This window comes from Manacus candei, unplaced genomic scaffold, assembly GCF_025592945.1.
Source record: "Manacus candei isolate 608988 ecotype Guabito, Panama unplaced genomic scaffold, ASM2559294v1 h1tg000077l, whole genome shotgun sequence".
Taxonomy (NCBI): domain Eukaryota; kingdom Metazoa; phylum Chordata; class Aves; order Passeriformes; family Pipridae; genus Manacus; species Manacus candei.
In genome coordinates, this window is record NW_026138125.1 from 6,202,485 (window position 1) to 6,223,349 (window position 20,865).

General features: G+C 43.2%; 1 long non-coding RNA gene across 1 annotated transcript in view; it reads left to right on the plus strand.

Annotated features, from left to right (window-relative positions):
- The window catches only part of LOC127481222 (uncharacterized), a 459,181-nt gene that overhangs the window by 374,613 nt on the left and 63,703 nt on the right, over positions 1-20,865 (plus strand). Inside the window, exon 2 of the long non-coding RNA XR_007908156.1 lies at positions 10,582-10,647. This is a non-coding gene — a long non-coding RNA (uncharacterized LOC127481222). The remainder of the gene's footprint in view (positions 1-10,581; positions 10,648-20,865) is intronic.

A 20,865-nucleotide genomic window follows, 5' to 3' on the forward strand; every position in this document is an offset into this window, starting at 1 on the left:
ATGTCTTGTCTTTATATGTATAACCCAGTTTTTCCACAGCTGCCGTGACGTAAATAAATTCAGTATTATCCCCTTTTTACACTGAAGGATGGAATATAAATAGTCCTGGGCATAATTCACTGTTTAAGACATTTACCCTTTTGGAGTACAAGGCACCCCTAGAGTTGCCTAACACAAAATATTTGACTTGCTCAAGGTATAGAAAGGACAGAAATATTATATATATATTCTGTAGACATATCTCCTTATTTCTGGAAAAATTGTCACTGGGTGAATCATTTTTTATCATCATCAAATGAAACTTCCAGGGCTTCTTCTGAGCAGCACATCCCTACTCTAGTGATCAAGAAATATTAGTATGTATGATACAGGAGGAATCCCTAAAATATCTACACTTGCTTCACAGAATTAGCTGCACTTGAATAGTACCTATGTATAAAATCCTGAATTTTTTTGCACATCCTATTACCTAATCAGACAAAATCATTTGCTCCAGCTGAATTTACTAGAGGAAAAAATGTCTCTCTTGGTACCTATAATTTTAATTCACTTTTTCCCTCTTAAGGTGGCAGTTTTTCAGCTGCAGGCTGCAGTGAGACCCCAGCATTCCCAGAGAATTCCAATTCACCCTTAGAAATCCCTGATAGAGAAAAGCAGACACAAACTGATAGTTTTCTTTCCCATAAATGCAGCTCTGGGCAGCAAAACACCTTCTATTTTGTTTCAGCAATAAATCACTTCTCTGACTGGAGTTAGTAATGAGATTTTTAATCATGTGGATTGAACATATCCTCAAGTTAATAAAAAAGTATGGCTTCCCCTTTATCTTTAATAAAAGATTTGTACACTGCTCGAATGATTAGTATTACATTTTTAAAGAACCTGAGATTGATGCTTTTCAATTCTCCTCCCTATTTTTCCATGCTTTTATAATTCAAAGGTAATATAGGGAAGAGTTAATAATTCATGAGGTAATTTTAAGGCTTTTATTCAGAACTCTTTTGCCTATTGACTTAAGGATGTGCCATAAAATATCCAGGTATCACTATCCCAGCAATTTGCAGATGAAATCTCTGAATTTATGCAAGTCAGGATCCGTGTTTAAGAATCAGAGCACATCATTCCAGCCTTGGAAGGGGGAGGAAGAAGCTCTACAGCACTATTTAAACGAGGATATTTCATGTCTTCACACAGTTTTTCGCCCTTGTTTGCAGGTTTATTCTTGATGGAGTTATTTTTGCAGTTGCCAAGAGACAAAGGAGCTGGGGAATATTTAAAAAAAGGTAAATTGTGCTTGCACGAGGCCTGTGCTCCCCACCTGCATGAGATCCAACCCCTCCACTCCAGGGAAGCTCAGCTGGACAAAAACAAGGGTTTTTACAAAAACCAGGTTGTTACAGCAAAAAAAAAAAAGGATTTGTTTGAGGTGAAAACATTCCAACTGGTTTGCAGTTAATACAACCCAGGAATATCCCATTTCGGGAGGGGCAGATGCAAAGTTGAAGCCATGGAGTCGAGGCAGAGCCTTCACTGCCTCCAGGAGGGACAGTCCTGGCATTCCTGGCATGGGAGCAGCCACCTCCAAAGGGTCATTCCATGGCCTGACTGAACAGTGTCCATCCAAAAACATCTCAGAAAAGTCTCATTTTTGATTGTGCCTTTTAGTAGTTTACCATGAGGAACACAAATCAAAAGAGGGTTTGGAGGTGTCAGCATTTGATTCCTGTAAACTAATTTATTTTCCTTAAAACAAAAAAACCTCACTTTAATTTGTTATTTAATCTTCTCTCAGAGTGGCTCATCAGACTGAGTTTTGCTGCCTCCACAAAATACTTGATTAATAGCAGCCAGGCTTCAATATATAATTTGATTTTAGGAAGGAATTCTTGGCTGGGAAGGTGGGGAGACCCTGACACAGGTTGCCCAGAGAAGCTGTGGCTGCCCCTGGATCCCTGGAAGTGTCCAAGGCCAGGTTGGACAGGGCTTGGAGCAACCTGGGCTAGTGGAAGGTGTCCCTGCCCATGGCAGGGGGTGGGATGGGATGGGCTTTAAGGTCCCTTCCAACCCAAACCAGACTGGGATTCCATGATATTTGGGTAAAGCTTTTTTACCTTAAAGAAACAAAGCTTTTTTCCCAGTGGGTTTTTTACTTCCAGGTGCACAACAGCTCCTGCAAAGGACTCACCCATCTCTCACAAGCCTTCAGGTGCTGCTAAGTAACGACTGCTGAGAGTAATGAGAATTGATGCTAATTATTAATTCCACCTGTAACAAAGAAAATGAGTTGTGCACAGAGGGAAGGTTGAAAACACCACCTTTGGTGGCATTTCCCTACGAGTACAACTACGAGATCCTGCTGCCCATTCCTCTAAGTTTGCCAAATGGGACACAGGTTTTACCAGTCTGTGGTAAAAGGTGTCTTTGTGAACCAAGTTGATTATATTTAAATTCGGGCCAGCTCTGGGCACATTCCCTGTACTTCATCTAATTCCCATCTCTGCTGGACTCACCCTGAACTGCTCTTCTTGGTTTGACCTCTGAGTCCCAAAAACTCCTGACTAAACTTTGCAGCCTCCGTTCTCCAGCTCCAAAAATGCAAATTGCTGTCAGGTTCTTCAGTTCCCTCTGCAAGACAGGCAGCATATGTCATGTGCATAATTCAGAGCTTTACAAGGCTGCTTTTCCAGAGGGGTTTAAAAAGGAACAGCAAACCTTGTATCAAACTCAAAGCCTTTGCCACAGTCATGATAATTAGGGAATGACACAAAGTCTAAAATTGGACTGGCATAGGGGTTTATGTCCAATGCAATGGGGTAGAAACACAATAAATTTAATACTTTTTACACAGGACTGAAGGCACACTTTGCGCAGCTGAGGGTTTTGCAGATGAAACTCCAAGTCAGGAAATGGTTCAAGAGGAACAACGTGGAAAATACAGTTTGTGTGAACTTGGAAAATATAGTTTGTGTTACCTCGAGGAGCAGGAAAATGTGGCAGTGAAGAAAGATAAAAGGAGTTCTCTTAAATGCATGTTCCCTGCAATGAGTGGTCTTCAAAATCCTGAGAGCATCTCCAGGATCCCACAGTCCAGAGAGGAACAGGGGTCAAGGGAACGGCACAGCGGGCAGACAAATCCTGCGAGCTCCTGACACTGTTCCTCCTGGTCACACAGACACATCCCTACTCTCCTTAAAGGATTATCCCAGGAGGTCCCAGACCTACAAAAACACACCCAAAAGACCCCTCAGGGACCTTCCCTGAAGTTTCTGTCTCCTGCATTTCCACAACAAGGAGAATTCAATAAATTGCTCAGACACAATGAAAACCCAGGGATGATAATTCAGTGCACAACAGCAAACAAGCTGTGGAAGTGGAAGTATTAATGTGATCCTTGTTTGTGTTCCCAAAGATTCAGCTTCTTTGCAAGTGCTGAGCGTTATTAGAAACAGCAAATCCCAAATCCTGCCCCAACAAATGTTTAAAAAAAAAACAAAAAAAAGCAAACCTCAAACCTTTGAATGACTCCTAACACTCAGCCTGGCAGAGCCTGCCAGGGAAAAGGGAATTTGGGAGATGGCATATCATCAATTTTCTTCATTTGTGTCAGAAGTTGAGCAGCTGTCTCCTTCCCAGACTGAAGTGGAGCCAAAAACCTTGTCAGGCAGCCGAAGAAAAAGCACTTCAGAGGAGCTCATCTCCAAGACCCACAAGTGTAGCACATTTTGGAGCGGGCATGTGTTAATATTACTACTCCATTATCAGCTGGCAGGGTTTTGAAGGAGTGGTGGGAAAAAAGGACTGCTTTGTTTGTTTACACTGCTTGCTCAGGGAAAACAAGATGCCACACATACTTGAACTCCCGAGTTTATTTATTTACTTATGGCCAGCAAAGGGATTTCAGCTTTAGCTTCCCCTAAGCTGGTGAGGAAAGTGAAATCAGATTCACCTCCCTGGAAGAAAACCAGATGCACCTGGACCTTCTGTGGCAAAAGGAGCTCTGTTATTTCCCACATCAGCACGGGATAAATAATCCCAGTGTTTGAATCAGCTCCCAGCTCCAGCAGGATTGTGGCAGAGTGGGAAAAGCCAATCCTAACTTTGTGTCTTCTTTAGCGTGTGCTCCCCTGGCTGTGCTGGGCTGAGGATCCCTCAGGACAATCCTAAGGGAAACTTTGTACTGCCCAGCACTGAGGATGGGATGGAGGAAGCAATGGAATTCCAGCAGTTCCTGCACAAGGAGCTTTGCCAAGTGGCATCAATTCTTGTAAGTCACAGTTTGATCAGACTGAGAGAACTTATTGATCTTAATTCAGCCCAGAACACGAGCCAGGGAAGGTGGTGGAATCTTACCCTTGTCCCCATCCAAAGAATTGGAATCCCAGACATCCACAGACCATCACTCATGTCTGTTTTGGGACCTCATTAACCAAAAAATCACATATTTCCCCTTTTTGTGTGAGAGCTCCCCTCCTGAGGCTGATCCCACTTGGCACAAGGTGGGGGAAGGCTGGATGTGGGAAGGAGAGAGCAACACCATGGGATGTGCTGCTCTCTCCACGTGGGATAGGGGCTTCTTCAGCCACATTTCACAGCAGGAAGAGTTGGCACCTGCAGCCATAGCAGGGTGTTGTTTAATTAGATTTTGATAGAATGGTTTGGGTTGGAAGGGACTTTTAAACCCATCCCATTCCACCCCCTGCCATGGGCAGGGACACCTTCCACTAGCCCAGGTTGCTCCAAGCCCTGTCCAACCTGGCCTTGGACACTTGCAGGGCTTCTGTTGGATGAACCTGTCATTTAATTCTGAGCCACATAAAGGCTCAGAATTAAAGTGAATAAATAAAGGAATAACTAGACATTCAGGATCCTCCTTGGCCATCTTCTTTCAGGCAGCTTTTCTCTGAAATGTTTATTTACTACCCAGCCAGGCTTTTGGCAGCATTCCCACTGCAAAACGTGCTGCCTAGACATTACAAAGCGAACTCCAAATGAAAAAAAAAGACTTTTTTTTGTTCTTAGATCTCCCCTTCTCCCACACAGATATCACTTTACTTCTGTGCTGTGCCTTTAAGGCACTCCAGCCTGTAGTGATGTAGATACCTGACTTGGATTTATTAAGCCAGGAAAATATATTACATTATATTACATTATACCATATTATATTATATTATATTATATTATATTATATTATATTATATATTATGTTTTAAAAATATGTTTGATATTATATTTTATATTATATTTTATATAATGCATTTATTATATTATATCTTTGTGATATATTATATTTATTATATATTATATTGTGTTATGTTATATTACACTATATCTATTTTTTATAGGCATTTTAGCAAAGGTTGATTGTGACATTAACTGGTCTCCCTGTACAGACTTTTCATGTGAGAAATGTTTCCCACATTTAAAGCTCCCTTTAATCCTCAGACCTTGGGACCACACTTCTTATTCACAACCCAGCAGCTTCCATCAGGAAAAAAAATATGGATTTCTTTTCCTGCAAAGAAACTCTGACCCCTTATACGAAGAATAAAATATTCTTTACTCCTTGAATTCTGTGAGCTTCTACATTTTTAACAGCTGGAATCATCCACCAAAATTTTTCATGGGAAGCCTCCAGGTTGTTGCTGATGGGGAGAAATGGAGAGGAAGGGAAATTCTCTGGACTTCCAAAATAACCCTCTTTTTCTTGATGTCTCTGGTTTTTGAGGGGGAAAGGAAATTTCTGTGGAGGATTTCAATGAATCACCCCAGCACATCCACACAGGGAGCAGGATCAGGGGTGAATTCCAAGAGAAGACAGGGAATTGGCTCCATGGAGCCTGTGCCACGACAAATCCATGGGGGAAAACCAGGAGGTGCTTCCCCCCTGCCCTGCTCTCTGGGCCAGAAGGAAGGACAGGCCAGAAACTGCATAAAAATTGAAAAAGTTAATTAATTAATGAACAAAAAAAAAATCACAGCGTCTTCCTCACTCTTCTACTGGATTTTTATGCTCTTGACTGGGATGGGAAAACTTTTCCTTGCGAGTGAGTTGAAAATATACAGGATAAGGGTTTGTTGAGCAAGAGATGATGGGCAGAACCAGGGAACAGTTCATTCCAAGCCTATTTCCCAAGACAGAAAAAAATTCACAGAACCATTACTTATCCCTCTCCTTTTGTTATTATCTTCTTTTTCTGGTTGCACAACGTGCTGTTCCCCGGGATTTCAGCGAGAAACACTCGCCCCTTTTCAGCCTTGTTTTGTTATTCCCCCCAAAAGCTTTAGCTCTGGACGTCACCAAATCCCACACAGAAATGGGCATTAAGTGTTTTGTTTACTCCCAGCTTGGCAGAGCCACAACAAAGAACAGAATGTAAAGAATGAACTCCCTTTGCAAAAGTCATTCACGGGGAGGAGAAACAAAAGCCTTTACCTTCCCCAAAAACGGATTTATTTTCCAAGTGGGCCTCAGGTATTTCTGAATGGCCCCAGCGTTTACAGGGAGCTCTCAGATAGCTCAAGAAATGTTTGGAAGGCGGCCTGAAAACAGGAGGGATGAGAAAATGTGAGGTTTTTTTCATTAAAAGAGCATTAAGGAAATATGGGCTCTTCAACGGGGCAACGTGAGCGAGCAACTGCTTTCCACCCAACGTGTAGGAACCTGCTGGATCCAGGCTCCTTCCAACTTCCCCTCGGCTGTGGCAGCTGGATGGATGTGTTTCCACCTGCTTTTCCCGTGTGTCATTCCTGAGGCATGTTTCAGAAAGCCAAATTAGCTCTAAACTCTCAGCTTGGCTGCAGCCAAAACTATTCATTTTTATTATTCAATCACATCAGTCCGAGTGGCTCCTGTTCCTTTAATTCCCAGCTCCTAACAGCTCTGCACCCAAAGAGAATATTTGATTTTTGGTGGGTTTTGTTTGGTTTTTTTTAATGAAAATGCTCGTTTTTTAAAGCACCCAAATGAAAAGCACAGGTGGTTGATCCTTTGAAAGTGCTCCTTCCCCACCGTTTGCTCCAGGAATTGCAAAGTTCTGTGGTCACCAGAGAAGGGACCATCCAAACGTGGCTGCAGATAACAAAATGCTTCTGAAAGACACGAAAATCTCACTAAAAATGTTAAAAACCTCTCCCCCCAAAAAACCTTTTTGAAGGCTGGCTGCCTTCATCTCCTCAGCTGGTGGTGGAAATAAAGCTGCCAGATTGATCTTCTCCCATTCCTCCCGAATTTCAGGGGGATAGGAGAGAGTGGGTGTGGGGAGGGAAGGTAGCTGGAGTACAAGAAAGGATGATTATGAAGTCTAAAGAGAGCACGTCACAAAATGAAGGAATCTAAGGCTATTTTTAAAGCAATTATTTTGTTTTCTAGATGAAAACGTGCTGCAGTGTTCCCCCTCTCCCTGGCATTCCAGGGGAGGTGTTGCACTCAGCTGGCAAAATTAATTCCCCTGAAGAAAAGCAAATTGAAGCAGTGGAAGCAAAATAGAAAAGCAGAAGATGAGAGTTTTGTTTCCTCTGTTTTGAACAGGGAAGAAATGATGCTTTCAAGACTTGATTAACTCCAAGGCCCAGCTCTGCAACGAGAACCCCGGAGATTCCCTCAGACAGTTCAGTCTGAAGCTCCCCCTGGTACCTCAGAAATGTGTGAATTCAGATGAATCTCCTCACCCCTCTATCTGCATAATTTATCTGTAGATATTTTGGAAGTTTGGAAACCTCTCCAATAAGTTTTTAAGATTTAGGGACTCTTGGGAAAAAATAAACAAAAACAAAACTAACAAAAAAAACCAAGATGTGACCTGTTATGTAAACCTGTATTTTAGGAAGTGAACTAGAGACAGGAGGAAGGATCACAGGGGTTGGACACATAACCAGCTGTCCCAATTTGGCTGAGCTGTTTTAGCTGTCAGTGTGTGAATTCTTAACGTGTGATGATTATGAAGTAGAGAGAGAGCTCAGCTCCCATTTGAATTATTTTGCTTTTGCCTCAGAGTAGCAGCACAAACAGGGGCTGCTGCCCCAGAGCTCCTGCTGGTGATTTCTCCCTCTGAGACCCACGTGTGAAATCCCCTTCCAAACCTTAAACCTCGGAATATTGACTTATTAAGATCTAAAGTGATAAAATCGTGCTTATCCCAAGCTCAAATTTTCCTGACACTTTCACTAATTACACAAGGTAATGAAATCCCAGAAGCACTGGAATAATTGTTCCAGCAGGAACTAAGCCAGAGAAACACCTATGGAAGCTTCTTTCCATTCACTCATCACTGTGGGAAGAAATCTCACAGTCCTCTCCAAAAACCCCCTCAAACAGATGTCTTGCAGCACAGCAAGACGTTATCAAATTCAGGCTTGGAGTGAGCATGTTCCAAAATCCAAAAGCCCTCCAAGGGAATGTTTTGCCAGACACACCTTATCATCCCCAAGAGAGCGGGATCCAGGGTGGGCACCTTCAGTGGGATAGGATGGCACAGGGAAAAGCAGCTCTTTGGCCTCTCCAAGGCCAGGTGTGACCAAATAACACCTCAAATATAAGAAATACCATGATCTCTATCTGGAGATAGAATCACAGATCCATGGAATCGTTAAGTTTGGAAAAGCCCTCTGAGGGCATCGAGTCCAATCCTTCCTCAGCACTGCCCAGGCCACCACTCACCCCTGTCCCCAAGTGCCACATCCACAGGGCTTTGAAATCCCTCCAGGGATGCAGATTCCACCACTGCCCTGGGCAGTCTGAGCCAAGGCTGGACAACCCTTCCCATGAAGGAATTTTCCCAATATCCAGCCTGAGCCTCCCCTGGCACAGCCTGAGGCTGTTCCCTCTCCTCCTGTCCCTTGTTCCCTGGGAGCAGAGCCCGACCCCCCCCGGCTCCCCCCTCCTGTCAGGGAGTTGCAGAGCCAGAAGGTCCCCCCTGAGCCTCCTTTTCTCCAGGCTGAGCCCCCCCAGCTCCCTCAGCCCCTCCTGCTGCTCCAGCCCCTTCCCAGCTCTGTTCCCACCCCTGGACGTGCTCTGAGGTGTCAGACATGACACAGCTCAGGGTGACTTCTGCCTGATCTCCAAACTGAGGTCATGGTTGCTCCATGTCACTGCTCTCATTTGGAATCCTTAGGAAACTTCCCATGCTGGAGATATCCAGGACAGACGACCCAACCCTTGCACAGGTGTCTGGTGGGGGCACAGGGGCCACCAGCACCACCCTCCTGAGTCTGGGTGCCCAGATCCCTTCCCAGGCAAAATCCTGAGACAGATTCTCAGCTTTCCCAAGGAAATATTTTCGAGTGGGATTGATTTTTTTTTTTTTGACTGTTTTAAAACTCACATTAGCGAATGTGCTGGCGGTGCACAGATCTGTCAGAGCTGTTCTCAGCTGCAGCCCTCAAACATGTCATTACTGTGTGCTCTGTGAGCAAAGCTGGGCTTGCTGCCGTGGGACTCAGCTCCAAGTTGGTTTATGGATAAAGTCCCTTCCATCTTTCACTCCATCTCCTCTTAATGAGGGCTTAACCTCTTAAAAATAAGTTACTGCCGGAGAGAATAAATAGAGAGTATTAAAGTCACCAAGAAATGTCCCTGCTCAGGTAGCTCTGACCTCCTGGAACACAACTCTTGCACTGGAATGATAATTTCCACTGCTATTATTTTAAACCTCACTTGTAATTATAAGGTAATAGTATTTTTTTAGAAGTATAGGAGGAAAATAACAGTGTGAAAAATGTGCTTTTCTTCTGGAAAGCTGGGACTGCAACCTCAGCGCTTTGGGTTTGGAAATCTTTTTTTAAAATGGGCTTAGAACATTTTAACAACGAAAATGTTACTTTATGCAAAGTATCAGAGAATATCCTGAGTTGGAAGGGACCTACAGGGATCATCAAAGTCCAACACCTGATTTTGGCATGGAATCATTGACTTAATCCAAGCTGTGATCCAGACCAATCCTCTCGCTATAAATCTCCAGAAATATCATCCTGTTTGGTCTGAAAGTCCCCCAGGTACCTCCCAAAATGCATCTGAGCACATCCAGAGGCATTGGGATCTGGTACCTGCCGGGATCCAACGCACCCCATGTCCCAGTTAACACATTCCAGCAGCAGCCCCTCTCCAAACTGGAATTGGAGCAGCCTCCATTTCAAAAATCAGTCACGGTTGCCCATTATAGAAAATAATTCTATCATTTAATCCCCTCATATCCCTGGATAAAACTCCTACTTGAGAAGCCAAGGAGTAGGTTATGGACCAGAGGGTTTGTTGGATTTGTGCCATTCCAGAAACAACTTTTACAGCTTTTGAGCAGAAAGACAGAAAAGATGTGGAATTCTGAACTTCCTTAGTGAGGATGCTCCAGGGCTGGAGCCCCTCTGCTCTGGAGCCAGGCTGGGAGAGCTGGGGGGGTTCACCTGGAGAAGAGAAGGCTCCAGGAGGACCTGAGAGCCCCTTCCAGGGCCTAAAGGGGCTCTGGGAGAGCTGGAGAGGGACTGGGGACAAGGGATGGAAGGACAGGACCCAGGGAATGGCTTCCCAGTGCCAGAGGGCAGGGATAGATGGGATATTGGGAAGGAATTGCTGGCTGGGAGGGTGGTGAGGCCCTGGTACAGGTTGCCCAGAGAAGCTGTGGCTGCCCCTGGATCCCTGGAAGTGTCCAAGGCCAGGTTGGACGGGGCTTGGAGCAACCTGGGCTAGTGGAAGGTGTCCCTGCCCATGGCAGGGGGTGGAACTGGGTGAGCTTTAAGGTCCCTTCTCACCTAAACCATTCTGGAATTCTATGACACCAGAACAGGAGCTACTCTCACCCTGTGTGCATTTAATGTGATTGTGTCACTGGATTATAAAAAAACATAAAAGGATATTAGAATTTCCTTTTAAAATCCCTACTTTCTTCTACTTCACAGCTGGCCTATAATTCATGTTGGGAATGGCAAGAATGAGGGGATATCCAAGCTGTCCCCCACACCCTGTCTTCTCAGGAAACTCACTGTCATGTGGAATTAATTACTTTTTTTTTTTTAAATACATATAATTTCAAGTTCATGGTCCAACATCTCTGATTCATAGTCATAAAAGTTGCACAACAGCAGAGCTGTATAGAACAAAGGTTAATTTGAGGGTAAAATACCCTTCTAATGAAAGCCAACTGGAAACATGCTGGATTCAGGGACAAATCCCTGCAGCATTGTTGATCTTTAATTTCTGATTGCCAGGTTTAGAGATTTGGTGCCTTTAGACACCAGCAAGAGGAGGCACAGAGAGAAACCAAACCCTGCAGCTTCTGGCCTGGGATTCTCTTGAGGTGTTCCAGGTTAATCCCTCTGTGTCACAGAACAGCTTTGGGACACTTTCTTCCCTTCAACATTTGAGTTCTCAGGCAACATGAAAACCCCAGAGATCACAGCACAGATCTCTGGGCCACCCTCAGGTATTTAGAGACCACAGCTCTTCAACTCCAAAACGTTTAAAAAAAACACCTCTTGACTGCTGGTTTTTATAATTTCAGATTCTCTTCCACCCCAGGGAGGGCAGGACACATCCTTCCTCCTGCAGCTCCAAACTCTGCGGCTTTAGGAAGAATCCAACATATGACAAGACTCCCAACAGCACCAGGAGATCTGGAAGCCACGAGAGCATGCTCAAAAATAATAAATGAAGCAAGAAAAAAAGCAACAAAAGAGGAGAGGAAAAGATGGGAGAGTAAAGAAACGGAATTTTCTAAGCAGGAAGAATTATTGCTGAGGTCAAAACTGAAGCTGTTCCAGGAGTTTCTGATTAAATCCTCCTTTGTTCAGAAGTGCTGACGTGCTGAAATCCAAATGATTTGGGGAAGGGATCAATCTGATAGGACTTGTTCCTGTTGGGTCATTTGCCTACTTGTTTTACTCAAAACCTTGGCTCCCAGACAGCTGCTCTGATGGGCTATTGGGAAAGCCAGATTCCCAGGCTCCCCAGAAACTCGGGATTAAAAGAAATTAATTATTGATACAAGCCTGTGCTATGCATGTTTGCCTTATCAAGCGATCTGGAGCTGTGCCTGTGGCAGGGGAGAAGCTCATCTGATAGTGCTTTAATGAGGCAAAAAGCTCAGGCAAATGGCAGCTCCTGCTCTGGGCTCCCTCTCCCTAAAAAACAGGAGAATAAGGAGTGAAATAAGAAGTTTTAAAGAGTTAAATATCCCCTGTTTCTATTAGGGAAATCATTTGAGCCCAGCACGCTGCCTGCTGGCTTTGTAGGATAAATTCCATGGTGAAATCATAAAATCCCGGGCATTTTGGGCTGGTTTAGCCTTTCAAAACCAACGTGGGCTCCCTCCAGGTCTCCGAGTTTGGGATTGAGATTTGAGCTCTGAATTGGGCAGCTTTTCCCGCTCGGAGAGGGCGGCAGCCGTGGCCCAGGGATGCAGGGATGTGGGATGTTGGGATGCAGGAACGCTCTGCACTGTGCACCGGTGCCATTAGGTGGTGCTTGAAACAGAAGATTGCAAGGCAGAAAAGCAAGAGCTTGTGGGTGCTACCTAGGCAGCCTGCTCGGGGAATACTTTAGCCTGGCAATTTAAAATTGAAGAATTTAAATTTAAAAAAAAAAAAAAAAGAGAGAGAGAAAAATTTAAAAAATAAAAAAAGGAAAAAAAAAAGAAAAAGAAAAAAACTCATTCTAGAATTCAGTTTCCACTTTAAAAATCTGATTTCTAGGCCTTGGAAGAGCTGAGTAATTAAATAAATAAGTGGTCAACTCTTCCTCCTTCCTGGAGCATCTCTGCTGACACACACACCACACACTCCTTTAAATAAGCCTCTGTGTCAGTGCTCAGCCAAACTTCTCATCATGCCCCAGATCTCTATCTCTCAACTAAAGCTGATAACTGCATTTCCAGTAAGTTTTGAGTCAGAGATTGAAATGCTGTTTAATGCACCAGCTCTGACACAGGTTTCCAGGAAAAACTGTCCAAGGAAAACCTCAGTAGCAACTAGGAACAAGGTATATATTTATATATTTATATATTTACACTTTTTCACAGCTTCCCTTTGAAACTACATTCATGGAAAATGGCCTGTGACAAGCACTAAGAAGAGCTGATCAATTAAATAACTGAATTAGTAGCACAAATAAATTTGTCACTCCAGTTTTATCTAATCCTTTAAACTCCTGCTGCACTGAGATCCAGGAGTCAGACTCCATGGTTCTATCCCTTCCTACTCAGGATATTCCATGATCCTATGAATAAAAAGTCCTTTAATTTCTTTTTTTCTGTCCTTGTAATTTCAATCCTTGCATTATTGAGTTATCATGAAATAATGAATAATCATGTGTTATTCATGTTCTCTGTGCCACTCTCGATTTTACAGCAACTGTATTTTAACAATTCTCACAGCAAAGGACAAAATGGCTGAAGATTGAAAAAAATACAGAATCAAAGATCAAAAAAATACAGAATCAAAGATCATGGAATCACCAAAGTTGGAAAAGACCTCCAGGATCATCGAGTCCAACCATTCCCCAGGCACAGCCAAGGCCACCACTGACCCATGTCCCCAAATCTTCACATTCCTGGAACATTTCCAGGGATAGGGACTCCACCACTGCCCTGGGCAGCCTGTTCCAACGCTTGACCACCCCTTCCAGGAATAAATTTTCCTTAATATCCAATCTACCCCTCCCCTGGTCCAGCTTAAGGCCATTTCCTCTTATCCTATCGGTAACTGTTTATTCATCTATTTATAAACCCACAATTTCCTTCTGTGCTGCACTGAGCAATTAAAATAGAAATACTGAGAGAGATTTGAAGTGAAACACTGTGCTTAGCAAGGGAAGAACTGCTTGTCATGTTTGTATGAGAGCATAAATCCCTGGAAGTGGCCTAAGCAGCGTTCTCACCTCTCCATGAGTTATCTTAAACACCAGGAGGTGGGAGGTAGTTTGGACAAAAGATAAAAATCCAGGCAGCTGATCCATTTTAAAGCCTCTCTCCTTCCTTTTAGGTTTTAGGTTTCACATAAATATTTCTTTAAATGCACACATCTATGTACCAAAACTACCATTTGAGAAGCTTCCAAAACTTGGCTTTTAATTAAACCCATGAAAGTATAATGCTCACACTGAATAAGTCTCAAAAATAGAGGCAAAACTGAGAAAATATGCAGGCATTTTTCTTGGGTTTTGTCAGGCACTGCAAAGACAATTAAGTTTCTTTTCTTCACTGTACATATAATACTCAAGTGAAAGCTTAATTAACTTGTCAGAAACTCTGGCATCTCTTTTCTCGAGCTGCTGAACCCACCTTCCCCAAAAGACTTGAAGGGAAAATAAAAAAAAACACTGAAATACCTGATCATGCATGACATTCCTGCCCCGTGCCACGGTCTGTCTGTCATTACCAGAGGGTTTTTTTATCCATCTGGGTGAGCACACTCCTTTCCCACTTGTCTGGCAGCATCTCAGAACTGGAGTTTCTCTGAGCTGATGGCCCCGATGCCACATGCAGAAGGTGGCATTAATTACAAACATTTCTCAGGCAAATCCTGAAGCTTTCAGCAAAACCTCCTCCATCACGAGGCTTTTCATGCCAATTTAAGGCCCTGGGAGTGGCAGCTGGGAAAGCAGAACTTCTTTTACCCCCCCCCCCCGACAACACAACACCCCTTCCCTGGGAGGATTCAAAGTCGTGGGGATGTGACACTTGTGGGTTAGAGATGGCCTTGGCAGTGCTGAGGTTGGACTCGATCTTAGGGGGCTTTTCCAACCTTAATGATTCCACGTGAGGTGACTGAGCAGGTTTAGGATGCAGGAAAAGGCAGAGCCCAAACACTGAGACCTATTTGTGCAGCAGGGCCAGCGCAGCAGCCCTGGGACTGCTCCGTTCCCCGCTGGCTGGCCCTGCTTTCTGCAGATCTTTCACATTTCTTCTGGCTCAGTCCAGAGGCAGCTGTGGCAAATAAGTCCCTGTCAGCAAGCACTGCCTGGAATTGTGCTCTCAGCAGCTGGAGGAGCCACTCCTGACCCTGCTTCCAAGAACCAGGAGGGGTTTGGATCAGAGTTCTACAAGAAACTCCAGGAGCAGAGAGAAGGACCTTCCTTTACCAAAGGTTAAGTTAACAAACCTAATGCTACCACTTCAATTTGGCAAGTGCAATAAGTGGCTTCCACATTTTCAGGGTTGGTTGCTTTTTTTTTCTTTTTTTTTTTTTTTTTAATGCAGCCTTTCAACCTGAGCTCGCTTAAGTCTGAAAGATATTGTGCTTTATCCTCCTGTAATCTCCTCTCAAGATCTGCATGTTTAACCAAAGAGCAAAGGTCCAGGTGCTTCACTGCATTAGTAATGACCCAATGTCTCCTCTTCAATAATGCAAAGCAGAGCAGAGCACGGCAGCTTTGTGCTTTCTTTTAAAAACTAATTCAAACTTCTGCCTGTGGGGCCAGGTGACAGCACGAGGGAGTACAAATTGCTGGGTTTTCTTCAAGGGATAATTTTTCACCTCCCATATAAATCATTGTCTTTACTTCTCTGCTAACTTTGCTGCTGTTTCCAGCACTAAGCCAGGTTTTAGTGAGCTCTGGGATTTGGGGCATGGCACTGTCTGTTCAACAGACCTGAAGCCTGTGTGAGTAATTCTGAGCCCAGCAATCCTACACAAAACATCATATTGGGAAACCTTCCCCTCTACAGACAGATATTAAAAACACACACAATTCTTAACCCCTCCATACAAATCCATGTTTTAGGTCTTTCTTTTTTTTTTTTTTTTAATAAAATAGAAGTAAATTAAGCTTCCACACTTTGCCTGTGACAGAGCACTCCAGAGGTTCACACAGACCCAACCTGTGTGTTTGCAGAACAATCTTCATTATTTCTCTTGGTACAAAAGGAAGCTTTTCTGTAATGCATCATTGTATGCCCAGACCTCTTTGGGCACTCCTGGTGACTTGGAGAATGCTTCATAAGCCCCTGTCTCTGTTATTTCATCTCTACAATGAATTAGAGTTCTTTGGTTTGATGTGTAGCTGCTCTGGAGACACCTGGTCCAGGTCTCCATCACCAGCAGAACAGGAGAGCAGCAGATGATGAACATTGGCCACACACCTGTATTTATCAGCCTAAACCAAAAGTAGCCAGTGGGATGAACTTATCACTGGGAGAACCAGTGGGAATAAAACACACAGGGCAGCCCCCCAGCATGTTTAAAGGAAAAGGTCCTGCAGGAACAGGGCAGAGCTCCTTCAACTCCCATTCATGGGCTCCTGGTGTAAAAACCTGCATCCACACCTTTACCACAGCTCTCTGAACTGTCATTCATCTGTTAACTGCAAAACCCAAACTGAAAAATGAGCTGTTTTCTGAGATGAACATAAACACCAAGCCCTGGATGTTAGCTGGGAATTTTCCCCCCCACTCACACCAGCCGGAGTAGGGCAATAATCCTTCCCCCCATAACAGATTTAGATTAGCAATGCCAGCAGTATTAAAAGGGGCCTTTTGAGCAGGGAAACATGTGCTGGCAGTCTGGGAAGGGTGTTTACAACATGTGTTTTGCAGGTATTAGTGCTCATGAGGCCCCGTGGCTTGTGAAGGCAGAACAGGTCCTGCCATTTCCCTGGAGCCACCGCTCTGCTCCCGCCTCCCTGTCCCTTCCCTCCCTCCAGAGGCACAACTGAATCCATAATTGTTTTGCTACAGGTACAGGCACAGCCATAAAACACACCAGTTGGGACACAATTAGTGCTCTTAAAGGCAGGAAAACCACATCTGGCAAACAAGGGAGAGAGCCCAGGGAGCGCTTTATTCCAAACTGAGCTCTCCAAGGGGGAATACGTTCTGAAGCTGAGCTTTCCAGCCGTGTCTGGGGCTCTCCCCCTCCCTGCCAGGCTGCTCTCATTTTTCTGATAAACCAAACCAATCTCTCCCTACCAGGGTGTTCCATAAATCCTGGTCCCACCAAGGCTGGCTCTCATCCCACAAGGACAAATGCCAGCACCACTGAGGTAGTTGTGGTCACCACCGAGGCTTTTCCAAACAAGCCTGGAGGTGTTTGCTCATCAAAGCTGGAAGCCCCAGCCAGGCCCTGCTGTAGCACTGGAAACACAGGTTTCCTGACATTTAGCACACCCAAAACATGAAAACTTAACCAAAGGAAACTTGGAAGTGGAGAGGGAAAATGTTCACGGTTTGATACTGGAATGAACTGTCCTGAAGTTGCTGCTTCATATTTTATGAAGATGTAGATTATTCTGCCTGTTGTTGACACTGCAATTATACCACTGGTGGCCATATATATATTTCATAAAGCTGTCCTGTTGCTACCTGGACCTTCCAGAGTTTGTTTTAACCTCAAAGGATATATTTGGCCTAGAAAAGCCTGCGTGTTGAGAAAAGAAGGTGGAACCAAATGGCTGAATAACAAAATGGACTGACAGACTTGTATGACAGAGTCCCTACTCACCTTGCACTTCTTTGGGCATCAAACTCCAGAAATTCAGTCCCCAAACATTAAAAATCTGGATTCTGCACTTGCTATTTTTCATTTTAATAATAATAATAATAATAATAATAATAATAATAATAATAATAATAATAATAATAATAATAATAATAATAATATACACACACCTAAACAGCAGCTTATTTGGGTCCAGGGTTAGAAAGGCTACAAAAAGATCTGTCAGTGGAAATAATTGATACCTGGGTGCCCAGGGAATGGGTTTTGGTTGATTTTCATGACTCAGAGGAGGAACTGGAAGTTATTTATAAGAATGATGCAAAACCCAATTTCACCAATTCACCTTTTGAGTTTCCGTGCTGTTAATTTTTAAGTTCATTGGTTGTATGGATGTACCACTTATAAGCAGAGTCATAGAATCATTTAGGCTGGAAAAGCCCTCTAAATGTCTATCAAAGGGCTGTGTAAAACCTGAAATCTCCCTTTGAGCATCTCACTGGGGAAACACCACATTTATGTTGCTTTCCCACATTAAACTTTCCTTTCAGAGTATTAAAACCATACAACCTGCAGGACCCACGCTGTACTGGGGGGAAAAAAACCTGACAACAAACCTTTAAACCTCACAATTATCTTAAAGAATGTGTTTTCATAGACAAATAAATAATTTGAAATGAAATTATCCATTTTAATTTGTCTGAGCTCTGGTTGTTTGTTGATGTGAGCAGCATGTTGGTCTCATGGATGTGGTGAAGGAGCACACAAAAAGCTGGGAGGTGATTTACAGCTTTCACTGCTGGGATTGACCTCAACAGGAAAGCCCAAAGTCTGGAAACGCCTTTTGTCTTTTTTTCCCCCCATTCTTTAACAAATATGTCACTGAGATTCATCCCTATTGTTCAGAAAGCTACACTTTGGTTTTCTGTGGTTAATTAGAGCAGCAGAAATGTTGCAAAACACGCTGGCAAGTATCTAAAAAATCTTGGTGACTCACGAAGTTTGACCAGTTCCTTTCATTTACTGATTCATTAAAAATAACAGTAAAGAAAAAAAAAATTAGAAAAAAAAGATGGACTGGAACAGTTTCAGGCAGCAAAAAAAATAGTTTGAGGATGACTTTGACGAAATTGTTAGAAGTGATGACTGCACCTAAGAGCTCTGAAATGCTGGTGATAAGATGTTTGACATTGCCTCCCACAGAACTTGTTACAAAACACGTACCAGCCACATAGACACCGAGCTGGTGCCAGGGGAGATTTAGGATAAACAATTAATCCACAGAGTTGAGGGTGTAAAAGGACTCTCTCCTCCTTCCTTTCACTGGAAACATGCAAGGCATCAGTGCTCAGCAGTTCCATGCTTCTTATTGCCTTTATATACCTTAGTGACCTTCATATACATCTGGTTTCATATCTATTTTACATGTATTTTATATATATAAATATATATATAAATATATTTTATTTATATATAAATATATTTTTATTTATATATATATATACCAGTCTTGCACAGTAGCTGTACAATATTAATAACAGTATCAATGTCTACAAATTTTTACACCCCACTATTTTTACAGCCACAATATTTACACCCCCATTCTCTGCTATTTTTCTCTCTTATAAATAAATATATTTGAATGGAATGGTGCAAGACAGTAAACATAAACAATTATCTATTTTCTGCAATGGCTGTTGTTAAAATTGTTATTAAAATTCTCTGGTTTTCCAAGGGTTTTTTTCTGAGGCAAAGATCTTTTGGTCAAAGGTTGGACTTGATGATCTGGGAGTCTTTTCCAACCTTAATGATTCTAAGGTTTGATTCCTGCTTCTATCTCTGAGTTGTTGGTGGGAATGGATTTTTCCTGGATGAGCTGTGCGAGAGGGAACTGAAATAAACTCGCAGAAATATCTCCTAGTAAAGAAATGAATCAAGAAATACATAGTAAAGAAATGCAATCAGTACATTTTCTCCGAAATCAAACCCTTTTGACCGAGTTGGTAGAAATCAGAATTCCAAAACCAGCACATGCTACGGAGATAAATAAGGATATTGCTCCCATTTGTCTAGAAAACATATTGCAAACCGCATTTCAAATGCAATTTGGGTGCTGAAGGAACACCAGCAGTTTATGTTTGTTATTTCAGAAAATCCTCAATGAAAGTGCCAGTTCCAAGAGGAGGCTGAAGAAATCGGCTCCAGGCTCCCAGGAATGACTGAAGCAAGAGTTTTTAATTGAATCTCAAATGACTGTAGCTGTGTTTCTCTCAGTGGTGAGCTCCCCTTTCCATGTAGATCCAGTTGGTTATAGGTAATAAGATTACTCTGGGTTAGTGCCTGTAGCCTCTAAAACACTGCCAAGAGCGAATATGCAACATGTTGTAGGGTTAAGGAAGCCTAACACGGTGCCAACATCACACTGTGACATTGCCTGCGGAGTGTGAAAGGATTATATCCTGTCTTAACATACCATTTCACCCATGCCAGAAAATGGAAAAGACTCTAATCACTCAGTAAGTATGCGAGTCACTAAATATAAATCCAAACCGGTTTCTGCCGCGAGAATATCGAGTTTCCCTTAAGAGCAGCTCTTCTCTGAACGGTGCCTCTGAAATTTTGGGGCTGGAGGTTCTCATATTTATGGCATCTTGGTAATTTCCAGACGAAATGAAACCAGAGCAGAAGGAGAGAAGCAGAGGGTTGGTGTTGGGTTTGTTGTGTTTTTTTTTTTTTAATACGAGCCGTGCAAACTTACTCCAGGTCTGGATTCTTTCCAAGTCACGCATTACTAAACAACAAAGATTTGGCAGCCAGATTTTACAGCTAATTTTTTTTTTTTTTTTCATTCTGGCTGCTTGAGTCAGAACTGAATCCTAACTCCACTCTGGGTCTGCAGCGGGAAAAGTAGGTCAGGAGAGAGAAAACCAAGGGAAACCAGGACAAAACTGTGGCTCTACCAAAGTTAATGGCAAAGCACAAACTTCATGGGGGCAAGGGTCACACTGGAGGCACAAAAACAGCTCAAGTGAGCTACAGTGAGGACATTTTTATGTATTTTATATGTTTTAACATGGAATCATAGAGGTATTTAGGTTGGGAAACACCTCTAAGATCATCGAGTCCAACCAATAAACCATTGCTGCCAAGGCCACCAACAACCCACATCCCCAAGTGCCACATCCACACGGATTTTAAATCCCTCCATGGTCCAGGGGGGACCACAGCCAGGGCTGGACAACCTTTTCTGGGAAGAAATACTCCCTAATTTCCAATCTAAACTTCCCCTGGTAGAACCCTGTTTCCTCTTATGCTGTCCCTCGTTCCCTGGGAGCTGAGCCCGAGCCCCACCCGGGTCCAGCCTCTCCTGAGGGAACTGTGGAGAGTGAGAAGGTCCTCCCTGAGCCTCCTCAGTGTTGTCCTTACTATTAACATTTTCAATTTGGCATC